We start from the raw sequence: 8,755 nt of genomic DNA, 5'->3' as shown, positions 1-8,755 counted from the left end.
GGTGTTACTAGTCCCCAACGCCCCGGTCCTCCTCCCTTTCCCCTGGGTCTCCCCTCACCTCCAAAGAGGGAGCCTTGAAACACAGGGCTCCCAGACCCCACTGAGGAGCTGCTGGCCCCGCAGGAGAATACGGAGCTGGTGCTGTCACTGAACTCCTGCTCTGGGCTGGGAGGAGGTGCCACAAGTGCCAGGCTGGGGCTGGCGGGAGGCTTCTGAGGCGTGATGGGGGACGAATCCTCCTCCTCCTCCTCCTCCTCCTCCTCTTCCTCACCCCACCACACCTGGGCGCTGGGGGTGTCTGCACCAGGGAGGGAAGGAGAAAGTTTAATCCCTTCTGCTGCTGGGGGGATGCAGTGGACAGAGAAGGCTCCATGTTTCCCCTTTCTCTGTAAGGAGCCCCATGGCAGCCAGGGCCCCACCCTGCCCCTCCCAGAGACGCCCTCAGCCCCATCAGCCTCAGGGCCCCGTGGCAGTCAGCCCCCCCCCAACATGATCAGGGGAGGCCAGAGCTCCCCGACTCCACCCAGCATCCCCTGCCTTGGGGTGTGGCTGTGCTACCCCCACTGGTGTCAGTGGGGCTCATGTGGGTCAGTCCCGGTGCCTTGGCGAGCCCATGGGCACAGGATGTTACTAGTCCTCCACCGCCCCAGTCCTCCTCCCTTTCTCCTGGGTCTCCCCTCACCTCCAAAGAGGGAGCCTCGAAACACAGGGCTCCCAGACCCCATGGAGGAGCTGCTGGACCCGCAGGAGAATACGGAGCTGGTGCTGTCACTGAACTCCTGCTCTGGGCCGGGAGGAGGCGCCACAAGTGCCAGGCTGGGGCCGGCGGGAGGCTTCTGAGTCACCAGGCTGGGGCCGGCGGGAGGCTTCTGAGTTGCCAGGCTGGGACCGGCGGGAGGCTCCTCCGAGGCCAGGCTGGGGCCGGCGGGAGGCTTCTGAGTCGCCAGGCTGGGGCTGGCGGGAGGCTTCTGAGGCGTGATGGGGGACGAATCCGCCTCCTCCTCTTCTTCCTCCTCCTCCTCACCCCACCACACCTGGGCGCTGGGGGTGTCTGCACCAGGGAGGGAAGGAGAAAGTTTAATCCCTTCTGCTGCTTGGGGGATGCAGTGGACAGAGAAGGCTCCATGTTTCCCCTTTCTCTGTAAGGAGCCCCATGGCAGCCAGGGCCCCACCCTGCCCCTCCCAGAGACGCTCTCAGCCCCATCAGCCTCAGGGCCCCGTGGCAGTCAGCCCCCCCCCAACATGATCAGGGGAGGCCAGAGCTCCCCGACTCCACCCAGCATCCCCTGCCTTGGGGTGTGGCTGTGCTACCCCCACTGGTGTCAGTGGGGCTCATGTGGCTCAGTCCCGGTGCCTTGGCGAGCCCATGGGCACAGGATGTTACTAGTCCCCCACCGCCCCAGTCCTCCTCCCTTTCTCCTGGGTCTCCCCTCACCTCCAAAGAGGGAGCCTCGAAACACAGGGCTCCCAGACCCCATGGAGGAGCTGCTGGACCCGCAGGAGAATACGGAGCTGGTGCTGTCACTGAACTCCTGCTCTGGGCCAGGAGGAGGCGCCACAAGTGCCAGGCTGGGGCCGGCGGGAGGCTTCTGAGTCGCCAGGCTGGGGCCGGCGGGAGGCTTCTGAGTCGCCAGGCTGGGACCGGCGGGAGGCTTCTGAGTTGCCAGGCTGGGACCGGCGGGAGGCTTCTGAGTCGCCAGGCTGGGGCCGGCGGGAGGCTCCTCCGAGGCCAGGCTGGGGCCGGCGGGAGGCTTCTGAGTTGCCAGGCTGGGGCTGGCGGGAGGCTTCTGAGTTGCCAGGCTGGGGCCGGCGGGAGGCTCCTCCGAGGCCAGGCTGGGGACGGCAGGAGGCTTCTGAGTCGCCAGGCTGGGGCCGGCGGGAGGCTTCTGAGTCGCCAGGCTGGGGCTGGCGGGAGGCTTCTGAGTCGCCAGGCTGGGGCTGTCGGGAGGCTCCTCCGGGGCCAGGCTGGGGCCGGTGGGAGTTTCCTCCGGGGCCAGGCTGGGGCCGGTGGGAGTTTCCTCCGGGGCCAGGCTGGGGCCGGCGGGAGGCTTCTGAGTCGCCAGGCAGGGGCTGGCGGGAGGCTTCTGAGTCGCCAGGCTGGGACTGGCGGGAGGCTTCTGAGTCGCCAGGCTGGGGCCGGCGGGAGGCTTCTGAGTCGCCAGGCTGGGGCCGGCGGGAGGCTTCTGAGTCGCCAGGCTGGGGCTGGCGGGAGGCTTCTGAGTCGCCAGGCTGGGGCTGGCGGGAGGCTTCTGAGTCGCCAGGCTGGGGCCGGCGGGAGTTTCCTCCGGGGCCAGGCTGGGGCCGGCGGGAGGCCCCTCAGCTGCCACGGTGGTTGGCGGCTCCTGCTGGGCCCTGGGGCGCAGCTCCTGGCTCCTTGGCTTCCTGCAGTGGAAGCCCCAGAGCTGCCGTCCCCGGCTCCTGCCCTCCCCTGGCTCTTTGCTCCACAGCTGAACCCGGGGCCACTTCCGTTTCAGCCCAGAAGGTGCCTCTGGGTCAGCTAGAGGAGCTGCTGTCTTCCGCCTCCTCCAGCAGGCGAAGCAGCTCCTCCCTTTCCGCTGGCCACGAGCCTCTTCCCCGCCCGCGGGGACAGAGGAGCCGCTCTCCGCCTGCGCAGGCTGCCTGATGTTTGCTGGCTCTGGAGCCCCGTGCCCGGCCTTCCTCCTCAGCATCCGCCTTATTCGCTCCATCCTGGAATGGAGTGGGGAGCAGCCATGAGTCTGGCTTCAAAGCAGCCTCTCATTAACGAGCCTGCCTGCTCCCCTGCCCACCTCCCCTCTGCTGAGGCAATTTTTCCTCCCGACACATCCCACCCCAGGGCACAGGAACCCTCCACCTGGGGAACAAACCCTGACAAGGGACGGGCTGGGAGCCCCAGTGGTGGGATATTCCCACCACACAGGGGATGGCTCTGGAGAACTCCACTTACTTACTCTAGATCAGATGGAGCTGAATGACAGATGCTTGGGGTTGCTCCTCCCTTCACCCTCCTCGCTCTCCGCACCCAGGTGGCCGGAAACAGGTGCCACTCAATGCCCTGCCAGCAGGGCAAGGGGTAGCAACCAGCGATCGAAACTGGCTGTGAAAACAATACAATGCCACTAGCGGAACGCTCCTGGGACACTCCATAGCTGTACCCGGGGCCACCTCCATTTGGGACCAGAAGGTGCCTCAGGGTCAGCTAGGGGAGCTGGGGGCTTCCTCCTCCTCCAGAAAGCCAGAGCTGGCAATGCCAGCAGGACTTGATTCCCAGTCTCCCTGGCTCCGAGTGGGACCTGTTGTTCTGACTGACGGATTTGTTCCTTGTCCCCCATCCAAAGCCAATAACACATCTCTGGGTTGGCAGTCATGAGTTAGACCTTCTCAGCACCCCTCTGTCTCCCGCAGCCCTCAGCTGTTCCTTGGACTGAGGTGGCTTGGATGGTAACAGGAGTGGATATTGTTACTGGCTCACTGGGTGGTTCTAGCCAATGAGGGTCTCAGTCTAGCCTCAGAGGCCCACACCCCCAGACACTACAGGTCAGGGTGGACTGATTTAATTCCAAATGTTTTGTAGTTGTATTTTTGAGTTATTTTCCTAATGAGGGATTGATTCTCATGAAATTCTTAGTGGTGGCCGATGACAGAACACGGAGCAATGGTCTCAAGTTGCACTGTGGAAGGCTTAGCTTGGCTATTAGGAAACACTAGTTCACTAGGAGGGGGGTGAAGCCCTGGAATGGGTTCCCTAGGGAGGTGGTGGAATCTCCATCCTTACAAGTTTTTAAAGGTCAGCTTGACAAAGCCCTGGCTGGGATGATGAAGTTGGGGTTGGTCCTGCCTGCAGCAAGGGGTTGGACTAGATACCTCCTGAGTTCTGTTCCAACCCTACTCTTCTATGAGGCTAGGAATTGGGATCCATTCAAACATGTTGACTTGCTGGTTTTGCAGGATACAGAAAAACAAAAAGGTTGACTGAACCATTTGTTTTCATTTCAAACAAACTGAGGTAAAGAAGTATCTCTAGTTTGTGCACTGAACTGATTGTTCCTGCTCATAACATCCTTCCAGATTTTAGAAGTAGTAGCTCACACCTCCTCCTCTCTAGCCTTTATTCATATATTACAAGAGGAAAAGAAGCCTTCATCCTTTTCCAACTCCCAATCAGTTTCTTACATTTGAATGAAGTAGCTGCATCAACTGGAATGAAGAAAATATTCTTTCTGTACCCGCAGAAGAGGCTAGTGCTGCCAAAATCTGGCTGAGTGTTTCAATAACTTCTGGACCCCCAGGTTCTTAGGCAATGACTTCCAACAGTTCAGTGCTTTGACTTCCTCTGACACTTGGCAGCAAACATGGACTTCTTCATATATGTAGTTATTTAAATTACTTTAATAGGCTGGAGAAACTAGAGGCCTTAACATCACTTGTCATCATTTCAAATTTTATACTGGATAAGTTTAAAAAAAAACTTTTTCAATATAAATTTAAAAAACCCAGTTTGAATAAAAAAAATCTCGGGGCTGGGGGGGGGGGGGTTGTGAAAAAGCCACTGATTGGTCTTGCCCTTGATTTTAGAAGAACTACTTCATCTGAGAGAATCAGAAACTGCTTGTATTCTAGTCAAGGAGAGGAGGCAGCAAAATTCACCCTAGCAGTAATCTGTTGGGCCTTATTTGCTCAGTCTCAAACAAACAAGTGTGCAAAACTCTAGCTAGTCTCTTTTATGTAGGCCCAGCTAAGAGGTGGTGGGAGGGGCAGGAATGCTGTCTCCGTCTCGGATCCAGTAGCAATTGCACAGGATATTGCCACAAAACCTACATTTTACTGCCAAACTCTCTAAGCCAGTCCTCTTCTGCGCTTCCTGGGTTCTAAGTTTCAAATCCACAAAACCTTCCCCTTGACAGTCACTGCCCAGGTGGTGCAGCAGGCAGAGGAACCTGAGCGGTAACATTGTGACACCAGAGGTAACTCAGCCACCTGCCGCTCCCTGACTCCACTAACCCGGAGCGTAAACCCGAAGCCTGAGCCCTGCCTTGGGCATCGCTCCCACAGAAACCTGCAGGTTCCTTTACTGACTTATGCAAATCACCTGTGGAGAGTTAGCACTGACTGGCTGAATTCACTCTCAAGTCACAATGCCCTTCAGCTTACAGCATGAATGGAAGGGGCACAGGGTGGAAATCAGGCTTTTCAGGTGGCCCGTTTCCAATTGAGAAGAAGGGACAAGAGGGAAGGAGGAAGAGGGAAGCAAAATGGCCACATTCCAAATGCCCCCAGCGAGTCACAGGTTAATTCCAAGCCCAGAGGAAACCATTGTCGTCTGACTTTCTCTTTCACTTCAGCCATAGAATGTGCCTCAAAATAATTCCCATAGGAATTAGAGCAGATTTTTTAGTAAAACACCCAAGCTTGATTTTAAAAGAGGCCAGTTGTGGAAAATCCAGCACAACCCTCAGTGAATTGCTCCAAACTCTGAGGGTAAAAATGCTCCTCGCCTTCTTTCCAGTGTGTATTGGTCTAGCTTCAACTTCTAGCCATTGTCTGCTCATAACCTTTCTCTGTTAAAGGGAAGATGGAGGCTTGCGGTAGCAAGGCTCCAGGGCTCTGCGAGGTTCCCCCTGCCCCACATCCCTGTCCTGCCTGGCTGTTGGCAAGGGAGCTCTGTGAGGTCACAGACGCCTCACTCATAGAATCATAGACTATCAGGGTTGGAAGGGACCTCAGGAGGTATGTAGTCCAACCCCCTGCTCAAAGCAGGACCAATTCCCAACTAATTGTCTTTGCTCAATGGGCTGAGTTCCTGCCAAAAGCTTTTGTGAAGTCACTGCCACACCCACCTTTCCCTGGCAGGCCTGACCTCTGCCCCTGGCCAGCCCAGCTGGATGCTTGAGCTGCACCCCGGATCACCCCACTTGCTCATTATTGATTCTGGGGAGCAAGCAGGCTACCCAGTAAAACAGCAGAGTCTGTTCCGCACCCCACACTGAGTTTTTCATAGAGGCTGTGAAACAATTGTTGTGAAACAATTCAGTCTCCTAATGTGGCCTCTATTTCACGGGCTATGAAATTTCACACTCTTAGCACCCAATTAAGCCCAATTGTTTGTAATTCACTAAAAGGCACCTTCCCAACCAGTTATGATGGTAGGACACCAGGAAACAGAGACTCCACCTCTCCCCTGGGTAATTTCTTCCAGTGGCTAGTCTCCCTCACTGTCATCATTACATTGGAAATTGACAACCTCTGATAAGGGCCCAATTTATGACAATCTTTTAAATAATTTAAATAGAAGAGAAAAAATAACATTCAGTAGAACATGTTCACTGCCAAGCTTTTCAGACAGTCGCACCACTGATGTGATAGCTAAGGCCCCGGAAGCAAATCTAGCTGAAATGCTAACCCAGCTTTGGGCAGCAGTAGCTTCCTTGAAAGGTGCAGAAAATATTGTCTTCCTTTCACTTTATTCAAATCGTTCAGTTCAATCGACTAGTTTGTTGAAATTCAAGAAAGCCATTGGGCAGTCACAAAACTGGCAAACTTGTTTTCCTCCCTCAATCTAGGGATAAAAACTAGGGGATAGATCTACTGGATCATCAATCTAGAAACTCGTGGAGACAAGAATGTATCATTTCAGTTCACGAACCACACATCAAATTGCCTTTGTTTAAGAAATCTGTCAGTTTGAAATGCAAAACATTTTGATACAACTTCTTTCTTATGCTTCTCTTTCTAGCTCTGGCATGGCCTTGCTGTGTGACCAAAGAGAGGTCACTTCTTTTCTCTTTCCCTCGGTATCCTGGGGGATGGAGAAAGTTCTCTCAGCCCTAGCAGGGGAGAGATTGAGCAAGTCAGGCGCGTTAGGGCCCTCGTGCTCTAAGGGACAATGGGTGATTGTTGTTTGGGGCAAGAATCCCAACGGATTTGTTACTTGTCCCCCAACCAAAGCCAATAACACCTCTCTGTATTTTCAGTCATGAGTTAGACATTCTCAGCATCCCTCTGTCTCCCGCAGCCCTCAGCTGTTCCTTGGATTAGGGAGGCCTGGATGCTAAGAGAACTGGAATTATTTTACTGCCTTCCTGGGTGTTACTAGCCCATGATTGTCTCGGTCTGGCGCCCAAGGCCCACACCCCAGACACTAAAGATCAGGATGGGTTGATTTCACTCAAAGTTTTTTGTATTTGCATTTTTGAATTATTTTCCTAATGAAAGATTGATTCTCACGAAATCTTAGAGCTGGCAGATGACAGAACAAGGAGCAATGCTCTCAAGTTGCAGGGTGGAAGGCTCGGATATTAGCAAAAACTTTTTCCCTAGGAGGGTGGTGATGCCTGTGAATCTGCTAGGATAGAGTCCCCTATCTTGTATCTATATCTAGAGCCTATATTTTTTCTTACCTTCCACACAGATGACAACGTCTTGGAAATAAATACACGCGGGAATGAAAAACACGCACTGAATTTCCTCTACAGCAACTGGCTCTTGGTTCTGAATGAGAGACCGCGAGCTGGAGGCTTGCTGCAGCAAGGCTACAGGGCTCTCTGAGGTTCCCCCTGCCCCGCATCCCTGTCCTGCCTGGCCGTTGCCAAGGGAGCTCTGTGAAGTCACAGACGCCTCATCATCTTTGCCCAATAGGCTGAGTTCCTGCCAAAGGCCTTTGTGACATCACTGCCACACCCACCTTTCCCTGGCAGGCCTGATGTCTGCCCCTGGCCAGCCCAGCTGGGTGTTTGAGCTGCACCCCGGATCACCCCACTTGCTCATTACTGATTCTGAGGAGCAAGCAGGCCACCCAGTAAAACAGCAGAATCTGTTCCCCACCCCACACTGAGCTTTTCATAGAAGTTATGACACAATTCGATCTCCTAATCTGGCCTGTATTTCACAGGCTATGAAATTTCACATACTTTGCACCATATGAAGCCCAATTGCTTGTAAGTCACTAAAAGGCACCTTCCAGAATGACAGGCAGTTGTGACGTGAGGACACCAGGAAACAGAGACTCCACCTCTCCCCTGGGTAATTTGTTCCAGTGGCAAGTTTCCCTCACTGTCAAAAATGTGGGCCTACGTCTCATTTGAATTTCTCTGGCTTCAGCTGGCAGCTCTTGGTTCTTGTTGTGCCTTTTTTGGCTAGACTGAATTAGCCCTGCCCCATGAAATGCAATCTTCCTGTCCTACTGGACCCCTCAGCCAGGAGAACCCAGTAGGGGCCTCCTAGCTGTTTGTCTGCCCATCTGGGGACAGGACTTCCTCTCCGTGGGGATATCAGATGCACCTGCAGCAGCAATGCAGAAGTGAGTGCGCTGCATCAGCCCGGCGTTGGGCTCAGGGCTTTGGCCTTGGCAGCTTCTGCTCCAGTCACGTCTCTGGCTGCCTGGACTCAGAGCTTCTGGCCCCCTGTGGCTGCAGCCAGTGCTGGAGCACTGGGCTCAGGACTTTCATGCCCCTCCCCACTCCTGCCGGCGCTCTGGGTGCCTGGGCTCGGGGCTTCTGCCTGGCATCTGCAGCGGGGGCTCTGGGCTTCCCTTGCAGTTCCTTCTGGGGCTCAGGGGTCCACTTCTCTGGATGCCCCGAAAATGGTAGGAGCCGAGGTGCTCCCAAGTAGTAGGTAGGAACTGAGGTGCTGCCAACAGCAGGACCCACCTGCACATCTGGGAACCTCCTCTAGCTTCAGAAAGGTTGCTGGCTGCTGCCCTTGGAGCCCAGCTCTGAAGGCAGCATAGAAGTGAGGGTGACAATGCTGTGACCCCCCCCCACAACAACCTCTGAACTCC

The 8,755-nt window shown here is 55.2% G+C and overlaps 1 long non-coding RNA gene across 1 annotated transcript; it reads right to left on the bottom strand.

Annotated features, from left to right (window-relative positions):
- Positions 1-2,303: 2,303 nt before the first annotated feature.
- On the bottom strand, positions 2,304-7,458 carry LOC120403240. The gene is made up of 3 exons (XR_005597498.1): positions 7,377-7,458; positions 2,931-3,076; positions 2,304-2,688 (listed from the first exon to the last, which is right to left on the bottom strand). It is a non-coding gene; the product is annotated as an uncharacterized LOC120403240 (long non-coding RNA).
- Between the last annotated feature and the right edge of the window lie 1,297 nt (positions 7,459-8,755).

Source organism: Mauremys reevesii, linkage group 4 (genome assembly GCF_016161935.1).
Source record: "Mauremys reevesii isolate NIE-2019 linkage group 4, ASM1616193v1, whole genome shotgun sequence".
Taxonomy (NCBI): Eukaryota; Metazoa; Chordata; order Testudines; family Geoemydidae; genus Mauremys; species Mauremys reevesii.
This window is presented reverse-complemented; position numbering and strand designations above follow the sequence as displayed.